The sequence below is a fragment of the Amblyomma maculatum genome, chromosome 8, assembly GCF_055883805.1.
Source record: "Amblyomma maculatum isolate TAMU_Amacu chromosome 8, ASM5588380v1, whole genome shotgun sequence".
Lineage (NCBI taxonomy): Eukaryota > Metazoa > Arthropoda > Arachnida > Ixodida > Ixodidae > Amblyomma > Amblyomma maculatum.
Window position 1 is genome coordinate 113004403 of NC_139351.1, and position 24489 is coordinate 113028891.

The following is a 24489-nucleotide window of genomic DNA, read 5'->3' on the forward strand; positions in this document are numbered from 1 at the left end:
CTGTTGGTGATTTTAACTGCTCACTCCCCAAATTGATACTTGGCGAAGACTTTGCCTGAACACAGTTAATTTTTAGTTTTTCGGGCCCTTTCTTTCATTCTGTTCCCCATTACCCATCTTTGTGTACAACCATTGTAGTCAGCATGTTGTGCCGTTCTCTTGTTTTTTGATCGTCTTGACGTGTGCACCGTTTCTCAGTTTTATTGTACTTTTTTTCAGGCCTGCGCTAAAATCCAAACTGTTACTGTGTCTTGGCTGCATCTGCCCTCTATAAAGCTAAAGCTTTCCTTTGCCCAACTCATGCTTTCCACTTCCAAACATATCATAACACACAGCTTTCAGAATAAGTATTCCATGACCATATTCTTCTTTGTAAAGAAATGTCAATGTTTTAAATGTAGATAATTTTTCTCTGCCTCAACAAGGATCGCTTTAAAAGGCAGGATTCCTGGTGTGCTGAAGAAATAAGCAAATTTATTGCATGTCCCGTGTGCTATTTATAGGGCGATTTGGTGTCTGGCTTAAGAAATTTGGAGAAAGCAGTATTGCCAGGCTAACTTATTGGTGAGGAGTTTGCATTCAGAAGTTGCGTCAACATCTCTAGACCACAGGAACTTAACCTACAGAAGTTGTCGCTTTGTGTGTTGCAATACTTTTGTATCAGGATAAAACGCATTCAGCTTAATAGCTGATGTCAGTGCATTTGTTTTCCATGATTTCCCATAATCATACTGAGTACCTTCTGCCTTGCCCAATGCGGTTCTAGCTTTTATTAAAGCTTTTGTGATGTTCAGGCCTTTCTAGGTGCTTAGCTTGCTTAGCTGTGTTTCAGTTTGCTGGCAATTCAAGCATATGTTGGCTGGCCAAAGTGCGCAGATTTCCGAAGAAACAATCTGCATAAAGAACAGCACTAAGATGTTCAGAATCCAGGTGGCTATATCCTTTCAAACTGCATTCATTGCTCTTGTTTATTTCACAGTTATAGAACACCTCTGGCTATTCCAGGAAGATGGCATAACGAACACAATATCTATACCTCATTCAGAGTACTGTGCAAAGGAACGATCTTGCTTAAAGCTTTGCAATAATGATTTCATGGAATTCAATGCAAAAGGTTTTTTGTTCTTAATTTTTCTGACATCTGTGTTCGTGTTCAAAAAAGAATTAGCCGTCTTGTGAGCTTTATGCATTGTCCTTGACCTCGCCTGTACTCAAATACTAAAGCAGTCATTTCTCTACCCACTCCTATGCACCCCTCCACCCCCCCCCCCCCCTCTTAGTTTTTAGAAAACATCCCCTTTATTCATAATGATTTTTTTACAGTGAATAGTTCCAAAATTGACGGCCACTTTTCTGCCCTGAACACCTCACATGGCCTCACCTGGAAGTTTTGATACTTTCCTTTGCCCAAAATGAAATTTCTCGGGGAAACTTCGTATAGCATTCTAGATTCATTACAATCCTACAAGAAATTGTTTCTCTGTTCGTTGTCTAATCGTTTGTTTGCCATAACTATAAAGGTATAAAAAGATATAATTTATACAGTGTAATAAAATGTTCAACCATGGAAAGAGAGCCATTCGTGCTGCAGTTCAATAAAGCTGGGAGTTTATTTCTTTTCCCCATTTCATTGAATTTAATGATTGAAACTTCTGTGTTAACTTGCTGGAAATATTGCTTTTGCTAATATAAGGGGGACATTTTGCAGCCTTATTTAAGATTCGAAACTTTTACCATGAAGAGAATCCTAATGTGTACGGCGCCTCTTTAGCCTCAGTCGATTTGGGAGGTTAAACCTCACAAACCAAACCAAACCTTAGTAATGAAAAGCAAATTATGGCAGATAATAAAGCATTCTGGCAGCCATAATTCAGCAAAATATGTTAATACACATGCATGCACACTTCAGTTTTGACCTTTGTGCTGTTTTTGCAGTTTATGTCTCAATGGACATTTAAACTTAGCCGCCTTATCCTTACCCTTATCCTTAGAGGATAACCGATGGTCTCTTAGGGTAACAAACTGGATTCCAAGGGAAGGAAAGCGTAGCAGAAGGAGGCAGAAAGTTAGGTTGGCAGATGAGATTAAGAAGTTTGCAGGGGTCAAGTGGATGCAGCTAGCACAGGACCGGGTTAACTGCAGAAATATGGGAGGGGCCTTTGTCCTGAAGTGGGTATAGTCAGGCTTATGATGATGGTGATGATGACCTTATCCTAGGCAAGAAGGGTTGTAAAGTATGTATCACACATTTAACCTGTTTCATATTGTGGTTAATAGGCTCTGGTTTTTGGATACCATCATTGTGAAGAAGTTGGAATTTAATAGAAACATTAACTGCTCACTCCGAATTAAATGTAGAACGGTCTGCAAATGATTGATTCCTTTCCTATGCTAACTCAGTTTAGACATTATTGCTCTCAGCTTTTGTCTCTTGACCTCTGATAAAGATGATAGGGGGTATTAGTCAACCCGTTTGGGCACATTTTCCAACGACCCAGTGTAAGTGAACTTACAGAAGCAGTAATGGCATGCACACAGAGAGAAAACACAAAAAAGGTCTTCATGTAGCCACCTATCCAGGTATGTTCACCAAGTAACTGTGTCAAAAGTGCAACACAGAGTCTCAGAACATTGCACATTGAACCAGATATGAAACATCTGTATTTCACTTCTTGAATCATACCTTGAAGTTGAATCATACCCTGTCCTGTATTATATTGAAGATTATATATCGCCGCATTAACAATGCGCCGATATATTATATCGTATTATATCGCCGCGTGAACAATGAGAACTTTTCTCCTTGAGTCACGCTCTCCGCCGCCGCAAGGGGCACGACCTGCTCACTGTTCGCTCCGCATCTGCTTCAGTGGCGGCGGGTGGCTTTTGCCTGGTTTCGCGCTGTCGCCCGCGGGTTTCGTTGTGAGTGCAGCCCCTAAATGAAAGATTACAGAAGGTAGATGCTGCAGCGGCATCCTGTCAGCGTGCTACACACGTGAATGGAGTCTTTATATTAAAAAACACTGTCGCTCAGCAAACGCTCGACAAGCATATATGACATGTATTGCGGCATATGGTATCTACTTTTGTTCATTTTAATCTGAATTTTTGCCCAAGCCTGTACAAGAAGATGAATAAAAAAAGTGAATGAGCAGTGATCACATCGAAGCTTCTTCAAGGCAAACATAACAGCAACAATGGCGAAACCGTCTTTCAGCGCTAGATGAGAAACCATCGAAGTAACACCGAAGGTGAAAATAATTTTATAAAAGTGTAATGTAAGTTGCACAATGCTTACATGACATAAAGTATTAGTAGTATAACGTCAGAGTTAAAGCTTTTAAGTTTTGTTTTCAATTTTGCTATAATTTATAGACCAGCAAATGTTTTATGTTGTATTATAAGCATTATTTTAATTTTGCAAATAAACGTTGGTTTAATGAAATGTTTACATGATATCCTGATTATTTCATGAAAAAACAGGAAATCTATTTCAAGCACTAATTCCTAGCAATATTTTCTTTCTTTTTCTAGTATGTTTTTGAACTAATAGTTCCTTGTAACTATCTGTGCAGTAATGCCTGCCTTAGAGAGCAATCGCTGCCCCATTATTTTAGTAGAATGCTTTGCTTATTACACATTCGCCACTGTTACTCAAGGGACACTCCTATAATGGATATAAAAGTTTTTCTCTGTACTATTTATTCAGAGGTGACTAGTATAGGAGTTGTATGTCGCACTGTATTGCTCGCCTAGGCACCTAATATCGACACCGACGAAATCAATTCAGCTCTGCCGCAATCAATAACCGAGGAACTGAAAGAAGTGATGGTATCTCCTGTCATCCCATTACCCACTGTCACGTATATATTCTGGTTTAGCTTACGTCGCTGGATACATTGTGAAGTTAATCAGTGACTTCGGGTGTGACGTTTGTGCCATCCTTCTTGAAACCAGCGAAAGAAGCAGCCCTATGTACACTATTCTGCGAGGACAAGATTCTAGCGGACTGCATATTATCCAAAACCAGAGTTTGTAGCCCTCTTGGACAAGGTTGTGTTTTTTTTTGAAAAAGCTGTCGTGCACCTACCACACACAAATGTCCTTGAAGTCCTTCAAATCTTAATCCAGCCAGCACTTGAGAACTCACCTTTGCTTATTATTATTATTGCCCGGAAGGCATTGACAATAGCCAAGGTCCGCTTCTTTAATATGTGAGAAATTTCTCAGACTCCTTGTCAATTATGCTAAGAAGTGACAGACAGGAAGGAAAGGCCAGCTCCTTATGTGCACAAACCGCCCAGAAAGATTTTGAAACTTTCTTTCTAGCCGCATGTACCGTTTTGATGAATGAGTGCAATGAGTTAACTTTGAAGGACATTTTTTTTATTGCTTGCTGCTCTTTTCAATAATGCATATCTGTTTATGCCCATTTCCTTGATTAAATTTTTTTTTTATCACTGGTATTAAACTGACTACGACTGTCTACGTTTGCGTCAGTCGCGAGACTAGGTATACATCTGCTGTCTTTCAACCTACTCTTTTCAATTATGCATATCTGTTTATGCCCATTTCCTTGATTAAATGTTTTTTTTTTTTTTTTTATCACTGGTATTAAACTGACTACGACTGTCTACGTGTGCGTCAGTCGCGAGACTATACGTATACATCTGCTGTCTTTCAACCTACTGATTTGTTTTAAACGAAGCTAAAACAGCCCACATCACTAGACAACTGAAATTTTAACTGTATGCGTAAATTTTTTTTCCTTACTCTGAATCTGAGACGTGCTATGAATTTTCGTCAGTGCCTCTTTTGCTCTAAACGAAAACGGCAGCGCTTGACAGATTACTTGGAATATTCACCGAACAGTTTGCCATGCACTAGCGTCAGGTCGCGCTATACCTGCTTACAGCTTTCAAAGGCACACTGCATAAAATGGTACATATAGTTTTGTGAAAAATTTAGGGGCAAAAAGTGTTGATGTAAGTGCACCCGAAACTTCATTCGACCGTGCGCAACAGCACTGACGAAGGCGCGCGCGCTCTCGCGCGCATTATTGACTATTTTATTGCTCATACACGATAAATCAGACGCTGATTACGGCTTCTTCCTATAAGCCATAAGGGGTGAAATATCAGGACCTGCCGGTTGCAACCGATGCGGGCGGAGCGAAGAGCGAGCGCGCGTTTCCCTTGCGCGTGAACGGCTGTAGCGGAGGAGCAGCAGTGGGGCGGTGGCGACCCCACCGAGGCGCGGCGGGCGGTGGAAACGGACCCCATTGGACACGGCCGGTCTCGAGGGAGAGCGCGTTTCTCTCTTCTCTTACGGCCTCTCCAATGGGGTCTGTTTCCACCGCCCGCCGCGCCTCGGTGGGGTCGCCACCGCCCCACTGCTGCTAAAGTCCCTCAATAAACTAAAAGTAGCGCCATCTCCTCTCTCCTCCTCCGGCGGCGCCGCTCCTCCTCTCGCATTTCGACCGTGGCTCCACCTACGGGGTGCGCGACTAGCGCGCGCTCTCCGGAGCAGGCGCCCTTCACAGCCGTCTCGATCAGCGCCGCGCGCGCGCCGATCGAGGCGACCGTGCGCCGGGTCTCATCAGAGCCTTGCATTTTGTCGCAATGTGTTCAGGTTAAAATATTACTCACTGCTGAAACATAATTACCGAATGTTGGCAGGGATTTCCCGCCAGAATAGTTTCAGCTGTGAGTGTCATACACCACATATACGCGATTTCGGCGTTGGTTCAACTCGCCGTCATCTCCGTGTGTCCGTAGTTCGTCACATGTGGCCACTCAGCGGCATGCTTTATAAAATTTGTAACTAGGCGGCGGACAGGAACAATTTCGGAACAGTCTGTGTATGGTTTCTTTGCAGCGTTGACTGAATTGCGAGCTGCCGGTAAACTTGAGAAGTGTGGCAGCAGCTGTCTTCCATGTATTTTCAACTTCAGCTGCAGATCAAATTAACTATAGGCGGCGGAAGCTGCAGTCTGTGTGGAGTTTTTGCAGCTTTGATTGACTTGTGAGCTACCAGTAAACTTGGGGAGGGAGGTAGCAGTTATTTTTTTTATATATTTCGCGTTGAGACGGTGCCGTGTTCAGCTGCCATGGTGTGTCACCATACGTACACGATTTTGGCGTCGATTTAACTCGCCTTCACATCCTTGAGTCCGTCAGCCGTTGACAAAAGTGCGCAACATGCTTAAAAAAAATTAACTAGGCTGCGGAAGCTGTAGTCTGTGTGGTTTTTTCGCAGGTTGGACTGAATTGTAAGCTACCGTGAAACTTGAGAAGCGTGGTAGCAGTTTTTTTTTTATATTTTGCGCTGAAACGGTTCCGTTTTCAACTGTCAGTGCGTGACCCCATTTGTACGCGATGTCTGCGTTGGTTGAACTCGCCTTCACCACCGTGCTTCTATCAGCCGCCGGCCAAAGAGCGCAACATGCTTGAAAAAAAAAAATTAAATAGCCAGCGGGAACGATTTAGTAGCAGTCCGCGTGGCAGCAAAACACACGGCGATATGTGCCGCGCGCGCGCCGCCCGCCCCGCTGGAAAGGAGGAAGCTGCACGCCCAGCAAGAAAAAAAGCGCGCGCGCGCACGTGACGGAGCTCGGCCAATGAGAGGGTCGAACGACGAAGGAGAGCGCAGGAGAGGAGGCGGGCGGCAAACTTCACATGTTGGCGCTACTTTTAGTTTATTGAGGGGCTTTAACTGCTGCTCCTCCGCTACAGCCGTTCACGCGCAAGAGAAACGCGCGCTCGCTCTTCGCTCCGCCCGCATCGGTTGCAACCGGCAGGTCCTGATATTTCACCCCTTATGGCTTATAGGAAGAAGCCGTAATCAGCGTCTGATTTATCGTGTATGAGCAATAAAACAGTCAATAATGCGCGTGCGCGCGAGAGCGTGCGCGCCTTCGTCAGAGCTGTCGCGCACGGTCGAATGAAGTTTCGGGTGCACTTACATCAACACTTTTTGCCCCTAAATTTTTCACAAAGCTATATGTACCATTTTATGCAGTGTGCCTTTGAAAGCTGTAAGCAGGTATAGCGCGACCTGACGCTAGTGCATGGCAAACTGTTCGGTGGATATTCCAAGTATTCTGTCAACCGCTGCCGTTTTCGTTTAGAACAAAAGAGGCACTGACGAAAATTCATAACACGTCTCAGATTCAGAGTAAGGAACAAAAATTTACCCATACAGTTAAAATTTCAGTTGTCTAGTGATGTGGGCTCTTCTAGCTTCATTTAAAACAAATCAGTAGGTTGAAAGACAGCAGATGTATACGTATAGTCTCGCGACTGACGCACACGTAGACAGTCGTAGTCAGTTAATACCAGTGATAAAAAAAAACATTTAATCAAGGAAATGGGCATAAACAGATATGCATAATTGAAAAGAGTAGGCTGAAAGGCAGCAGATGTATACCTAGTCTCGCGACTGACGCACACGTAGACAGTCGTAGTCAGTTTAATACCAGTGATAAAAAAAAATATCTAATTAAGGAAGTGGGCATACACAGATATGCATAATTGAAAAGAGCAGCAAGCAATAAAAAAAATATCCTTCAAAGTTAACACATTGCACTCGTTCATCAAAACGGTACATGCGGCTAGAATATTAAAGTCTCAAAATCTTTCTGGACGGTTTGTGCACATAAGGAGCTGGCCTTTCGTTCCTGTCTGTCACCTTCTTAGCATAATTGACAAGAAGGAGTCTGAGAAATTTCTCACATATTAAAGAAGCAGACCTTGGCTATTGTCAATGCCTTCCGGGCAACTCAGCAAAGGTGAGTTCTCAAGTGTTGGCTGGATTAAGATTTGAAGGACTTCAAGGACATTTGTGTGTGGTAGGTGCACAACAGCTTTTTCAAAAAAAGACACAACCTTGTCCAAGAGAGCTACAAACTCTGGTTTTGGATAATGCAGTCCCCTAGAATCTTGCCCTCGCAGAATAGTGTACATGGGGCTGCTTCTTTCGCTGGTTTCGAGAAGGATAGCACAAACGTCACACCCAAAGTCACTGATTAACTTCACAATGTATCCAGCGACGTAAGCTAAACCAGAATACGTGACAGTGGGTAATGAGATGACAGGAGATACCATCACTTCTTTCAGTTCCTCGGTTACTGATTGCGGCAGAGCTGAAATGATTTCGTCGGTGTCGACACTTCGTCGGTGTCGACACTAAGTGTCTAGGCGCGCAATACAGTGCGACATACAACTCCTATAGTCACCTCTGAATAAATAGCACAGAGAAAAGCTTTTATATCCATTATTGAGGAGTGTCCCTTGAGTAACAGTGGCGAATGTGTAATAAGCAAAGCATTCTACCAAAATAATAGGGCAGCGATTGCTCTCTAAGGCAGGCATTACTGCACAGATAGTTACAAGGAACTATTAGTTCAAAAACATACTAGAAAAAAAAGAAAATATTGCTAGGAATTAGTGCTTGAAATAGATTTCCTGTTTTTTCATGAAATAATCATGATATCATGTAAACAGTTCATTAAACCAACGTTTATTTGCAAAATTAAAATAATGTTTATAATACAACATAAAACATTTGCTGGTCTATAAATTATAGCAACCCCGCCGGGGTGGCGCAGTGGTTACGACGCTCGACTACTGTTCCCAAGGACGCGGGATCGAATCCCGGCCTCGGCGGCAGCTTTTCGGTGGAGGCGAAAAGGAAAGCGTCCGTGTGCTGTGCGATGTCAGTGCACGTTAAAGAACCCCAGGTGGTCGAAATTTCCGGAGTCCTCCACCACGGCGTCTCTCATAGCCTGAGTTGCTTTGGGACGTTAAACCCCACAAACCAACCAACCATAAATTATAGCAAAATTGAAAACAAAACTTAAAAGCGTTAACTCTGACGTTATACTACTAATACTTTATGTCATGTAAGCATTGTGCGACTTACATTACATTTTTATAAAATTATTTTCATCTTCGGTGTTACCTCGATGGTTTCTCATCTAGCGCTGAAAGACGGTTTTGCCATTGTTTCTGTTATGTTTGCTTTGAAGAAGCTTCGCTGTGATCACTGCTCAATCACTTTTTTTTATTCATCTTCTTGTACAGGCTTGGGCAAAAATTCAGATTAAAATGAACAAAAGTAGATACCATGCCGCAATACATGTCATATGCTTGTCGAACGTTTGCTGAGCGACAGTGTTTTTTAATATAAAGACTTCATTCACGTGTGTAGCACGTTGACAGGATGCCGCTGCAGCATCTACCTTCTGTAATCTTTCATTTAGGGGCTGCACTCACCACGAAACCCGCGGGCGACAGCGCGAAACCAGGCAAAAGCCACCCGCCGCCACTGAAGCAGATGCGGAGCGAACAGTGAGCAGGTCGCGCCCCTTGCGGCGGCGGAGAGCGTGACTCAAGGAGAAAAGTTCCCATTGTTCACGCGGCGATTGAGAAGGCCGTAAGAAAGAGCGCGCGCTCTCTCCCTCGAGACCGGCCGTGCATTGGAGAAGCCGTAAGAGAAGAGAAGCTCTCTCTCCCTCGAGACCGGCCGTGACCAGAGTTGATGGCTGCCGGCGGCGGCCGCTAAGCGGCGCTATGGTGCGAGAGGGTGCGAGCCGGTTTCTCGAGCACATTGCGCCGCGCTGCTGAGAGTTGGGAGCTGCGCGTTGCTTTGGCTCACGTTTAATACTTTGTTTTAGAGCTCTTTCAGGAGCTTAGGATTGATATAACGTTTTAACATGCTAATGTTAATATCGAATTGCTTTGTGCAGATTGCTCGAACTTGAAAGCTCAATCGGTACGTGAGCCACACGCTAACCCGGTAAACGCACATGAGAGCTTTCGCGTTTGGAGGAATTCAAACTCAAAGAATACAAGTCACGAAACACAGATTCGGTTTAATAGAACGAAGGCAGCATGTTTAATCAAAGGTGACAATGCGAGTGGAAGGCAATGCTGGCATGTTCTGCCCACTTGTCCAGATATCCTAAAAAGTCTTCCAAGAAACGCATGTCTGGGCTACCCGGCTTAAGTGCACGCTTGGTTATCCTGGAGGTCATTACTCGTATCAGGCGATTGATTAGCTTGACGAAGTCTTCTGGATAAGCTAGGCTGTCATCCACGGAAGGTATCCCATGTAACCGGAATGAGAATGTCCTCAAACGGATGACGGCCTCAGTGGTGGTTAGGATGTCTGCAGTGTATAGCCTGGCTGCCACTCTGTTCACCCACAATGCCCGCTTCACTGGAGCCGGAGGAGTCGTTGCAGTCTTGAAAGCCAGCTTCGAGAAAACAGGAGCCCTCGTTGATTTCCGAGCCCGAATCGCCGGGTCCAGTCCCTGCGTCCCGCTATGGCGTTTACGAGCTGGTTGCTGCTCGCATATGTTTCTTTCCTTCCTTTTTGGTGCCGTCTTGGGCACAAGGTGTGGAGGGTATAATGTTAGCGTTTTGAAAATAACGATGTTAAAACAACCATCTTCTACATATGCTTCTGTTTCGCACCGCATAGCAGTTATGTAACCCCCCTCACATAATACTCCAATCGGAGCCCGTGGGGTATTTGAATAAAAAAAAATGCAGCAGAACACAAACGAGGAACCTTTGCTTACAGCGGCTAATTAAGGTACATCGCGGCCTGCGATTGCACAAGGTTTTGCCGAAGTCACCATCTTTTGAATGAAAAAGCTGACAAAGTTTTTTTTTTTTTTTTTTTTTTTTCTCAGATACACAATATGCACGAGACGCGGCCGGTTAATCGCGATGAAGCTCGTTGGTAATGCCGCGCTTACGGTGAAACATGCGCCTAATATATAACTGCATCCATATGACATATGTGTAGCGCAAAATGACAATCGAGGGACACAGAAAAGGTACACAACACAGGTGCTGTCTGTAGCGCCTGTGCTTTGTGCTACACACTGCCATGGAGCACCGTGTTACCGACTCGCCCAGGTTTGCATCCTTGTGAATATAACTGCATGCTCTAAAAATGTTTCTCGACAACAACAGCAGTTGCCGTTTACCTTCCGTCATTTCTATCGATGCTTCGTTCCCATTGTACAGAAATGCGTACTTACGTAGCAGCAGATATATAGCGGCGTAATACGTATACGCTCCTTGTTCTAGCGGTAGCCCCGTTTGCCAAAAAAGCAAGTCTTCTCTGTGCACCACTGCTTTCTCTTTGGCATTTTTCTCTGTAGTCTAGTGAGAGGCACTGGGGAAACAACAATCGGGAACCGCGCTTCACCACTGGCGACACAGTAAAAAAAGAAGGGATACAGGCGAGCACTGATCATGACGCGCGCGCAAAACGAGAGAAAAAAAAAACAAAAAAAAAACGATGCAATCGTCGCCGAGCAGGTAGAAGTGCGGAAAGACTCGCATGAGCAAACACCTGCACCGTAAATAAACTACTGCACCTTCGTGAAAGCAAAAAACGCGCAGAAGCAGGTTTAACACTCACGCACAACACCAACAGATTACCGTATTCTGAAGAGAGAAAACTGCGTCGTCTGCTCAGGTGGCACCCTCCCGACAAGCAGCGCCCTCTGCCGCTAACGATTGGCTTTCATTGCAAACAGCGCCATCCTCGCCCATAGGGAAGCGCGGGCGCTCGTCACACTGGCCAGTATATTCTAGGCACTGTAGACATATGCTTACTGTAACCACTGTAATATGCTTCAGCGCGCGGCGATGGTATGGTCAGTATGGTGTCCACCATAGCAATGGGATCGAGGTGGTCGCCGGAGCATGGCCTCCGAGATCACCTCCGTGCGCACGCTTCAGAAACGCGCGCGAGGGTAATCTCTGGGGCCATGGCCGGAGCGATGAAACGCGTAGGTGGCGCTGTCAGTCGCAGGAGTGCATCAGAAGCGCGCGCGCCGCAGGCAGAGGTAATCTTCTAGAGCATAGGGCCTAGTGCGCTGGTATGGAGGCGCCACTGCTCCGGAACAAGTAGCGCCACCTCCCGCCGGCGCACCCATATTATGGTGGCTAGAAGGGAGAGGTGGCGCGACCGCGCATTCCGCCGCTTGGAGAAAACGCCATAGAGAAAACGACCAGCTCTGTTCACGGCCGGTCTCGAGGGAGAGAGCGCTTCGCTAGCGCGCGCTCTCCCCCGAGACCGGCCCTGCTTCTGTCATCGCTGAAACGACCAGCTCGCCGGCGGCAGACGGCACACTTCTCAACTTGGATGTAGTGTCAGTAGCGTGGTCAGTAGTGTAAGCTTCCTCCATGGTTCCACTACATCCAAGTTGCAACTTCGAAATCATGGAAGTATGGATATGGTTACACTCAAATATGATCCCTGGAAAAACTTTTCAGGGCCCTAGCACGGAGGAGAAAGGATGTGCGAAAGCGCAACGTCGAGTTACAAGTAAGTTTATAACAAGCTGGCTAAGGCATTTTCCAATTTATTCTCGAAATTTTTGTTTCTTCTTAACGCTCATATTGCACTTCTGACTACCTATCAATCAATCATGAAATTGTGCTTTTCCATCGCGCGCGCTGCTGGACAGAAGTGCTTTGAGCACTCTGCTTGGTGGGTTCCAGACACGCTCGCGCTTTCAGCAGCCCGAGCAAAGCTCTGCTATTTTCCAGCCGTAGATGCAAATTAATTTACATGGTCAAAGCAGCCCCAGTAATTAACTATACGTTGAGCTAGTTAATGATGCAGTTTGAAAGACTTCCATTACACGTGGTGCTTCGCGTGCCTCTGCGTGCGAACAAATGCGATTTCACTGGCGCACCGCCACCGAAAATAAATGGGCTTCTGTGTTCTAGCTGCTATGACAGTTTTGTTGGCACCGTCATGTGCGAGCGTTCCATATTTCACTTTTAGGATGGAATGTTATCGGGATTTCATGTGGTGCTTACACTTTTAGGATGAAATGTTATCGGGATTTCATGTGGTGCTTACAGTAATTAATGTTAGCGTTAGGGCAGTAAATGTGATCACGAAGTTTTTAAATGAGAATAATGTGACCAAACTTATTACTGACGGTATACAGTGCCATCGGAATCTATAGCAGGGAATTTCCAAGCTGCGTTCCACTTCTTTCTTGTTGCCCCAGTATATGCATGCCACAGCACCTCCCATTCCTTCTACCTGCTTTATTTTGGGTTTGATCGTGCTGGAACAGCCCATAGTTGTCTTGTGGCCCCAGCGCGTCCCTGATGTGAACATCAGACCTTTGGCCTTGCATTTTGGTGGGCCTAGGAAGCGCTAAGGGCATGCCTCTCACCTGCAATCTGACATCGTTTCTCAGCACTTGGCTCCTCCTCTTCGCCCACAGCACATGTTTTGACTGTTTGACATGGTCGCCCGTCTCCACTCGGGGCTAGCCACCTCAAGTGTCTCCGTTAGGCAGGTGTGGACATCGATGTTTTTTCAGTTTCGTTGTAGAAATTGGTTAGGCTCCTCACATCCAGTCTTCCACCTAGGCTCAGTCATCATGAACTTTCTGATATCCGACCTAGCTGTACTGCATTCTGCTTGGAAGTAATCAGGGCCCCACTTATGTGTTGTTAGTCGATGCAAAGTTTTCACACACATCGCACAGGACAAGAAAGGGGGCACACATGTGCCAACTTTAACTGCATTTTATTGCAAGTGCGATATAGGTTGGTTGGTTTGTTTGGTTTGTGGGGTTTAACGTCCCAAAGCGACTCAGGCTATGAGAGACGCCGTAGTGGAGGACTCCGGAAATTTTGACCACCTGGGGTTCTTTAATGTGCACTGACAACGCACAGCACACGGGCGCCTTGCTTTTCGCCTGCATCAAAAAGCGGCCAGGATTCGATCCCGCTTCCTTGGGAACAGTAGTTGAGCACCGTAACCACTGCGCCATCCCGGCGGGGTCAAGTGCGATTACGTATATACATATATATATATATTAATGAGGCAGATTAAGCAATTCACACTACAATAACTTTACCGACACGTTGCTGCTGCCAAAGGTGGCGTTTCTCAGAGCGGGCACGAACTTTTTCGTCTTCGCCACTTTGTCGTCTTCATCTTTGCGTTTTCCTCTTCTCGCAAATACAACTATTCATCCTACAATACCCCCACGTGAAAAGGCGCCATCCTGGTGGCTTAAAGGGAAGACCCGATCGCGAGGTCGTAGTAGGATTTGAGGCGATCGATGTGGACGATTTCACGTCCTCTGCAACAGAGATCTGTGGGAGGCGGGAGGGGCTCGACAAGATAATTAACGGGGGAAGTTTGTTGAAGTACACGATAAGGGCCCTGATTATCTACTAAGAAGCTTGGTCGACTGGCCTGAGCTTGAAGAGGGAACCCATAGCCACACCAAGGAGTCTTGATGATAAGCAGGCAGTAGACATGTAGAAGCGAGGCGGTCGTTTTTCTGGTAGTGCTGGTGGCGAGCTGTGAGCTGACAGGCGATCTAACAGCGCTCTTCGGCATAGGCAGCGGCTTGAGAAATGGGAGTCATTTCAGAGGCGTCGAGGCGGTAGGGGAGGATAGTGTCCATCGTACAAGATAGTTTTCGGCCATACAGAAGGAAATAAGGGAGAATCCTATAGTCGTTTGTGTGGCAGAATTATAAGCATAGGTGAAAAATGGCAGTACACGGTCCCAGTTGGAGTGAGTTAAAGATACATACATGGCCATCATATCGCCAAGGGTCTGGTTGAAGCGCTCAACCATTCCATTTGTTTGTGGATGGTAGGAAGACGTCGTACGGTGAACAACATGACACTCGTGAAGAAAGGCTTCAACGACGTCTGATAAAAACACTCGACCACGATCACTGAGCAATTCCTGGGGCGCACCGTGGCGCAGTAGGACATCTGAAGTATGAAACCAGCCACGTCACGAGCGGTCGCAGCTTGTAAAGCAGCAATTTCTGCATATCGGGTAAGATGGTCGATGGCAACAATGATCCACTGATTTCCTGCAGAAGAGCAGGGAAGAGGCCTGTAAAGGTCATTTCCAACATGACCGAAAGGTCGATTTGGGCACGGTAGAGGCTGCAGAGGAGCTGGAGGGCGTGGTGGTGGTTTCTTGCAGCACTGATAGTCGATGCAAGAGCATGCATACTGGCGAATAAAACGATACGTGCCTAGCAAGTAGTAGCGATGATGCAGGCGAGTAAAAGTTTTCAGCAATCCAGCATGGCCGCACTGTGGATCGTTGTGATAGCTGGCACAAATGATGGAGCAGAGATGGTGAGGGATTAAGAGCAGCCACTTGCAGTCGTCGGGAAAATAGTTTCGGCGGTAAAGGAGGTCGTCGCGTATAGCAAAGTGATGTGCTTGATGTCGGAGTGCTTGAGAGCGGGGACACGGTGACTGGTTGGCCAGAATGTCCATTATAGAAACAATCCAGATATTGTTGCGCTGCTCAGATGGAGTCAGGCCGGCGACAGAGGGCACAGGGGAGTGGGAGAGAGTATCTGCATCTGCATTTATAAATAACTAGGAGGATAAGATTGGAAGGTACTCAAACTAGCAGCTTGCCGGTATCACTCGAGAGGAAAGTCTATAACAGTTGCATCCTACAGATACTGACCTATGGGACTGAAACATGGAGGTTAACGAAAAGGGTTCTACTTATGTTGAGGCCAACGCAGAGGGCCATGGAACAGAAAATGGTAGGTGTAACATTAAGAGATAGGAAGCGTTCAGAGTGGGTCAGAGAAATAACTCAAGTTACATATATGCTAGTAGAAATTAAGAGGAAGAAATGTGCATGGGCAGGACGTGTAGTTCGAAGAGAAGATAACCGATGGTCTCTAAGAGCAATGAATTGGATTCCAAGAGGAGGTAAGCGTAGTGGGGGGCGGCAGAAAATGGTTGGTGGATGAGGTTAAGAAATTCGCAGGGGTCCAGTGGATGCAGCTAGCACAGGATCGGGTTAATCGAAGGAATATGGGAGAGGCCTTCGCCCCGCATTGGATATAGTCCAGCTGCTGCTGTTGATGAAGATGATGTATCCTTTGGGCAAACACTTTCTTGATGTTAGTCCTACAAACCCTAAGCAAATGCACATTGATGGCTCACCTTTCCAATTGTTTGCCCAAGCAAATAGAGGCCCCTTCATGAATGGTTATTTAACTTTTGTTGGTCAGTGTATCTAGGGCTGAACTAGATTTGTGGTTTCATTGTACTTGCTGTGCACAGTAGTAACAGTCTAGAGCCCATTCAGTCAGACATTGTGTTACTTTATTTAAGAAATACTGCAGGCATATTAAATGCCCAAGCAGGAGAGGTGGTTTGCATCAGATGTCATGCAGTTTGAAAACAATAAAACAAAGAATTTTACACAGCAATGAACTGATAACACAAAGAATACAATGCACAGTAGAACATATGACACTTCAATTGGGAGGCGATAAAAACGGCGAGTCAATCGGTAGGGCGTTCCAGTCTGCGATTGTTTGTGGAAAAAACGAGAATTTGTACATATTAGTTCGGGCAAATATAGGTGACAAGGCAAGACAGTGCTTATGGCGAGAGGGTCTGGAGGAATCTTTTTTCAGGTAGGTATCTGGTTTAATGCCAAGTGTGGAAAAATATAACGATTGAAGGAAGGCTAGACGGGCTTTCTTTCTACTTTCATTAAGTGGATCAAGGCCGGCAAGAAGAATCATAGATGAAGGCGAGTCACGGCGTCTGTATCGATTAAAAATAAAATGGGCTGCTGTGTGTTGAATATTCTCAAGTTTTTTAGGTGTCATTCGACTTTTTATTTGACAGGTCACTGAAGAATACCACCAGTATTTTACAGACATGGTATCCTTTTTTTTTGTTCTTTGGGGAGTGCATGTATGTGGTTTAGATTTAGCATTAGCTTGATTGCACTCGGCCGTTGCTGAAGTTTGATCAGCTCTTAAGATTTCTGAATGTGACATTGTGTACAGCACCAAACGTGCCATGTGGAATGAATCTGGGTACTCTAACATTTTATTTTTGCATTGCAAGGCCACAGTTTTCTTCAGATGAAGCAGTTCTCGAGATGGCTACCATTGGAAAGGTGATGCACCAACCCAAAAGGGGTGAATAAGCTTGGTTCCCAGTTGTAGTTGACGCTACCAGTTCTTTGGCTGGTAGCGTAGGTAAGAAAAACGAGAATCTATTCTACCACTCCTGAGGAAGACACTTTAGGTGGATACTGTTCAAAGAAGCCATTTATGAGCCAGAAGGTTGAACAAAAACAAAAAACCTCCCACTTAACACCACTGGTGCCATTGTTTATTAAGTGGCAGATTAAGTTGCAGGAATATGCAACTGCCTCCCGGTGTAGTTCATGCGCTCATGTTTAGTAACTTGGTTCAAATGTGTTTTTTGGCTGGGCTGACTGTCCGTTTTACAAAGCTATTTTCCATTAGGGATGCCTTGCTGGGTTAGTGCAGTCTTCTCAGTTGTGTGCACTTTATGACATGCCAAAGTGCAATGCAAAGCTCTTTTGTGCAAGCTTTGTCTCCTGTATGCTTTTGTACTCATTTATGTTTGAAAAGGTCACGCTGTTTAGAGAGGAAAGTGGCACTTTGCCTTACCTAGTTGTTGATTGACAGCATTTGCAAAGCCTTCAATGCTTCTGGAGCGCCTCTCGCACCATGCTCTTATCGCAAGCCGTGGCACGGCGATAGACAAGAAGAAGAGGTGTGCACTAGGCACCTCAGCGTGAGCAGCGCAATAAAATAAAGCAGTCTGAACCAGAACGTTGTTGGAGCTGGTTATTCCTCATCTTAGCTCAGACATATTTGGTGACCCGGCATCGACCATGCAACTCTGCCCTCCTACATTGATTCCGCTGGCTCTTTGACTCCTCCTGCAGCCAGTGACCCGCTCCAGGACGCTCGGCATAATGGCGCTTCGTTGGCCGCGTTTCAGCCAGTCAACCTGCTACCATTTTGGCCCAACAGTCCTCGTGCCTGGCTACTCCAGGTTGAGGTGCATTTCCACTTGCGGCGTATCACCAGCCAGGAGACCAAGTTCCTCCATCTTGTGTCCTCCCTATCTCCTGAAGTCGCCGAGAAATTAGCGGACATTATCGCCTCGCCGGACAGGGTCCGACCTTTTGACACGTTGAAGGCGGCTCTCATTGACTGCAAATCAGCGTCCAAGCGTAGCGGACTCCGGCAGCTCCTCACCGCTACAGAACTCTGTGATAGTCGTCCTTTGCAGCTCCTCCATCGCATGCGACAGCTGCTTGTAGACTCCCCTTCTGGGCCGGACAGTTACTGCGCGAGTTGTTTCTCCAGCGACTTTCCCAGAACATGGTCCTCATCTTCGCAGCTGCGGGTGATATCACTCTGGACAAGCTCACCGAACTCGTGAACCGTGTTGCGGATTACTCAAGGCATTCCAGCGTCAGCGCCGTGACAACTCCGCCTTCCACTACTGCAACAGCCTCCGAGCTTGTGAGCATAGAAGAGCGAATGGAGCGGCTTGATTACCTCTGGCTCCTGCCACGCCGTTCTTCGCCGAGGTTCTAGTCCCGCCGCCACTCTCAGGCACCGCCGCCCTTGCCGAACTGCAACCATCCGAAGTGCGGCAAAACTCCTCCTCCTCGGCTGTGTGCTGGTACCACCATATTTTCGGCAGCTCTGCTCGCAAGTGCGCCCACCCGTGCTCCTGGTCGGGAAGCGCTGCAACAGGCCACTGACGGCGGCAAGTGGTACTGGTGGACGGACGTGCAGTCTATTTTATGTTTCGGACAAGATCACTGGCTCTCACTTCTTCATTAACATGGGAGCACAGGTCATTGTAATACAAGCAGTGTGGGCAGATCGCCGGTGCAAACAACCGACCTCCCCGCTCCAAGCCATAGACAACTTCCCCACCTGCACATACAGCCAACGGTCTCTTCACTTGACCTCAGATTGCGCCGGACGTTCCGTTGGATTTTCGTCATCGGCGGTGTTTCGCAAGCTGTTCTCGGCGCTGGTTTCCTCAGTTTCTGTAACCTCGTTGTCAATATGCAGGCCCATCGCCTCATCGATCTCAGCACGAAACTCTCCATCAACGACATACTCTCCACCTCTTCGCGACAGGTCTTAAGAGTTCTCGTGCCTGCTTCGTCTCGTACGGGAAAATCCTTGCCGATTTTCCCAACATCACGAAGCCACAGACCAGAGAGTCACCGGTGAAACACTCGATCACCCACCACATTGTGACATTTGGACCACCTGTGTTTGCTCGCCTTTGCTGCCTGTCTGAAGAACATCTTGCTGTCGCTTGCCGTGAGTTTCAACACATGCTTGAACACAGTATTATGCTCTCTTCCTCCAGCAACTGGGCATCGCCATTCCACATGGTGCCAAAGAAAGATCCGGGCGACTGGTGGCCATTTGAAGATTACCACGTGCTCTATGCTCACTACCTGACTGCTATCCACTTCCTCACATACAGGACTTCTCATCAAATTTGGCTGGCTGCACGATTTTCTCTAAGATTGACTTAGTAAAGGCTTACCATCAAATCCCCGTGGAGCCTGCTAATATTCCGAAGACGTTCATTATCACATTATTCGGCCTTTTTGAGTATGTGACGATGCCTTTTGGATTGTGCAATGCTGCACAGACTTTTCAGCAAACTATAAACGAGGTTAGTCGCAAGCTCCTCCGAGGATGAGCACACAGCTCACCTGCGCGCCCTTCTCCAATGCCTTGATGAATACGTTCTCTATTATCAATCCAGACAAGAGCCTTTCCGGCGTTGCTACGATTGAGTTTCTAGGCCATCTTGTCACTCCACAAGGTATCTGGCCTGTCGACAGCAAAGTAAAGGCCATTCAAGATTTTCTGCCCCCTACATCACTTAAGAAGCTCAGAGAATTCTCGGGCCTTCTGAACTTTCACCGCCGCTTTCTCCCCAAGTGTGCCAATTTCCTGAAGCCTCTAACCGACCTTTTGGCTACCAAAAAAGATCCAGCTGCGCCACTTGAGTGCACTGACGACACTGCAGCTGCATTCACTGCTGCGAAGAAGGCGCTCGGAGACACCTCTTTGCTATTGCATCCCATTCCTGACACTCCCCTGTGTCTTATCATTGATGCATCTAGCATTGCAGTTGGCTCAGTACTTGAGCAGCACGTCTCTAGCTGGCAGCCTCTTGGTTTTTTCTTGCAAAAGCTAAATCCACCAGAGGCTAAATACAGCACCTTTGGTTGAGAACTTCTAGAGGTGTACCTTGCCATCAAGCATTTCTGCCACTTCCTGGAGGGCCGGGACTTTCACGTTTGCTTTCCAACGGAATCACAGTACCTACACTGAACTTGAGGTTCACCAACCGTCCTTTATCTCAGAGTTTACAGTGGATCTTCGTCACGTCCATGGACCGGAAAATGCTGATGCACTTTCCCATGCCGGTGCCATGACATCCAGCTCACCACAGGGCATGGAAGAGTTAGCAGCCGCACAGCGCAACAACCCACAGCTCCATCGTTTTCGTTCCTCATCCACGTCCCTGTCCTTTGCTGAATGTTTGCTGTTGTTTTCCTCCAAGTTGAATAAGTGCGAGACATCCACTGGTGTTCCGCGCCCGAAGTACCTTTGGCTTTCCATTCCGCCATATTTGACAAATTGCGCTACATAAGCCGCCCTGGTTTTCGTGCCACACAGAAGCTGGTTACATAGTGCTTCCTTTGGCCGAGCATGAATGCCAATGTGCGTCGCTGGGCAGGAACCTGCCTTCAGTGTCGGAGTGTGAAAGTTCAATGGCATACTATCAAGCCTGCCTCTCCTTTTCGGCCTCCTGATGCGAGGGTCTCCCATGTCCACATAGACGTTTTTCTTTTGGACCTCTTCCGTCGTCACGTGAGGCCTCATACCTGCTCACATGTGTGGATCGATTCATCCGCTGGCCCGAGGTTGTACCCATTTCTGAAACTACAGCAGAGACAGTTGCTACGGCCTTCATGGCCGGCTGGGTTTCCTGTTTCGGCTGCCCGTCTGACATCACCACCGACTGCGGCCGCCAGTTTCAGTTGGCCCTGTTCGCCGCCCTTGCCAACATCCTGGGCGTCTGCCACATTCATACGACCGCCTACCATCTTTCGGCAAATGGCATGATGGAACGTCTTCATTGCCAACTCAAGCCTGCCCTTACCACTTATAAACCGAGGGAACGCTAGTCCGACCATCTTCCCCTAGTCCTTCTGGTCATCCTCTCAGCACTGAAGGCTGACTTGGGCTACTCTTCTGCTGAGCTGGTTTATGGCGCTCCCCTGCAACTTCCTTCTCTCCTTCGTTCCCTTCGCTCATCCATAATGCTTCACCCTACCTCCAGGACCTCCGCACCGCATTTTGAGACATCACTCCGGTCATACGTGCTAATCGTAACTCTCAGTCCGTGTTTGTGAGCCAGGATCTGGACTCCTGCAGCCATGTTTTTGTTTGCTATGACCACGTCAGTCCTCCCCTAACATTGGCCTACGACAGACCGTTCTGCATGCTCCAGCATGGTGCAGACATTCACCCTAGACATCAACGGTCATGAAGATGTTGTGTCTGTTGACAGGCTGAAATCTGCGTATATAGCCACTCCTCCAACCGTGACCCCTCCACTCGCTCTTGCTTCGACTGTGCCGACTCTGCCATCAAACTCGCCCACCGCGTGGGCAGATCCCATGGCTTCTGCTCAATGAAGGGGGGGGGGGGGGGGGCTGTAGCGCCCCTCATGCCGTGCTCTTATCGCAATCCATGGCACAGTGCTGGACAGAGAAGGAGAGGTTGGCACTAGGCGCCTCCCCAGCGCGAGCAGCGCAATAAAAAAACAGTTCGCAGTTCGAATCCGAACGTTGTCGGAGCTGGTTATTCTTCGTCTTAGATTCGACACTTCTATGGGATAGTTTGTGCATTTGCATATTTATGCTTTAGGCATTTTGTTTTCCTATTCCTGTTTCCGGGACAAAGCTCTGTTGACTAAGATGTGTATATACTTTCTGTGGATGTGTATATGGCTGGCTCATTTAGATATCAATCTATGCTGTGTGACTATTGACAGCTAAATATGCCTTCAGGGCCACTTGCCAAAGTAAATGTTGGCTTTCTGAATGTGGTTTCTATATGCTTTGACCAGTTGCAACAGAGCACTGCAAATACCCTGCCGTGATTGTTGGTTATTTGTATGAGCCAGAAGTACTTGAGTAACAAAGTATGAGGATTGCTTGCTTGTAAGTACTTTGCCATCCCATTTTCTAGTCAAGTAAATGCAACACATGGTACTGTCTAACTGTATTTGAGTGCAGGTAGTGAACTTGAACAGGTCTGTGAACACTGCTGTGTTAGTCGTACTGATGGGTACCAGCTTCTGCTTGCTGTTGACGGCAACTTATCTGCCAGTCCTTTCTTCTCGCCGAATTGTAGTGTGTGTTGTATTTTTTGTTTTTCTGTGCGTGATTGTTACCTGGTATGCCCCTGCTGCTTGGGCCATAAGGCCTGCAGTATATTGAAAGAAAGAAATAATAAATAAATAATTAATAAATTAATTAGTGCTCCAGGTAACTTTGCTGTGCAGTTTTAAATGTCAAAACTAACTACACATAGGCACTTTCATAAGTAGCATTTGTGTGTTCTTGTATCCATTTCATGTTGCTCAGATTGATTTTCCAGGCCATTGTAGACCACGGGCTACAAGCTACCAAGGATGAATACTTCAAACTGTTTTGTTCCTTTACTGTCTGAATGCATTACTTTTAGTAACCTGTAAGCAACATGTTTCTTATTTGCAGGGAGGAGAACAAGTATTTTGAGAATGAAGAGTGCAGTATTCCTGGGGAAGGATCCCTGAAGACAGCATACCGCTGGTAGCCTGTGCAGACCAATACTTTTGGTCTTTGTATCCTTTGAAACATCGTGCTCAGCAGCATCTGTGTACAAAGACAGGTGTACGAGAGCTTTGATTGTTCTAGGACAACTATACAGACCAGCAGTACTGAATGAAAAGGGCATTGTAAATGGTCACATAGGTGACATTGTATTTAGGTATCATATCTCGCCATATTTTTTGGTAGAAAGAGAGGGGGGGAAAAAGGCTGCCCAGTATGAAAGAGCACTGAACAAGTGTCGATTGTGGGAACCTCAATTTGCAAGCCAAGCTGTGACAAAGGGGCTCCTCCTCAAACCTTGTTCAGTGCTCTTTCATGACCATATGTTTAATGTGATAGCATTGAAGGCTCGATTCTCAAGGAAACCTGGATTCAGCTGTTTGAGGGGAAAAATCATAGGGATGCCTTTAATGGGGTTGTAATTTGCTGGTGACTTGGCTGAGCACTGATTGCTCGTTGGGTTGTGTGTGATGTCACAAGAGTGCATGTCATGGTGAAGTTGGAGTGCCCTGCCAACCCTGATATTTCCCCTGAGGTGGGAGAGTGAGATTGGAGTTGAACACTCCATGCAAACGAGGGTCCACAAGGGAAGCTGCCTATGGAACCCTTATTGCTGTGGCGTCATACTTTTTAAGGAACAGCTCAAGTGTCCCTCCAATATTGATAGCACAAGGCCAGTGCACTCTCTTTCATGGTTCATATGCTTCTGTATAGACCTTTTCGCGACCCTTGGAGAAACTGGTATTGTATTGTATTGTATTGGGGTTTTTTGGCGCATAAGCAACTGAGGCTATCATGCGCCAAGAGGAAGGTTAAAATCTGCTCTTATTTGAAAAGGGGAAAAAGGTTTGTTAAAGTTTACAGTTTATTCAGAACGTCTGCTTCTTTTAAAAAACTAAGAACACATGTTAAGTTTATTATTGCTCTTTCTCCTAAAAGTAATTTGGGATGGAAAGGGATGGCACGGTCATAAAAAATAGTGAAATGCTTTCTCCGTAGTGTCTCTAGTTTTGGGCATGTAATCAGGATGTGGTTGACTGTGAGCACTTCTCCGCATTCTCCACACGTAGGCTTATCTTGTTTCATTAGTAAAAAGTTATGTGTGAGATGTGTGTGCCCGATACGCAGACGGCATACTGTAACCTCCATGAAGCGTTCCTGATGAGTGCTTGTTTCCCATTCTTCTATTATGGGCTTTATGAGGTGCAATTTATTACTTTCTTGGTTATTCCATATAGACTGCCATATATCCTTTTGTTTTCGTTTAATTAACTTTATGCAATCCTTGTAAGGTATGTTTACTTTATTTCTTTCCTGCCTGCTTGAGCAGCATACACGTCCGCTCTCTCATTTCCTTCAATGCCCATGTGGCTTGGAACCCAACAGAATATTATGTTATGTCCTTGGGTTAAGATCTTTATTACATCGTGTATTATGTTACCGAGTAATGGCATGACTGCATTTCTGGAGTTAGAGCTGTGAGTACACTCAGTGAATCTGTATAGATAACACTGTTCTCAGTGCCCTCGTACACAGTTTTTGCTACAGCTACCAGGACAGCATAACACTCGGCTGCAAATACTGATGCACATTGAGGAAGTCCAATAATTTTTTCGGAGTTCCGATCCACTACAGCGCAGCCAACATAGGAGGCAGTTTTTGATCTGTCCATGTAAAACTCTGTGCATTTGCTGTATTTCTCTTTTAGTGCGCAAT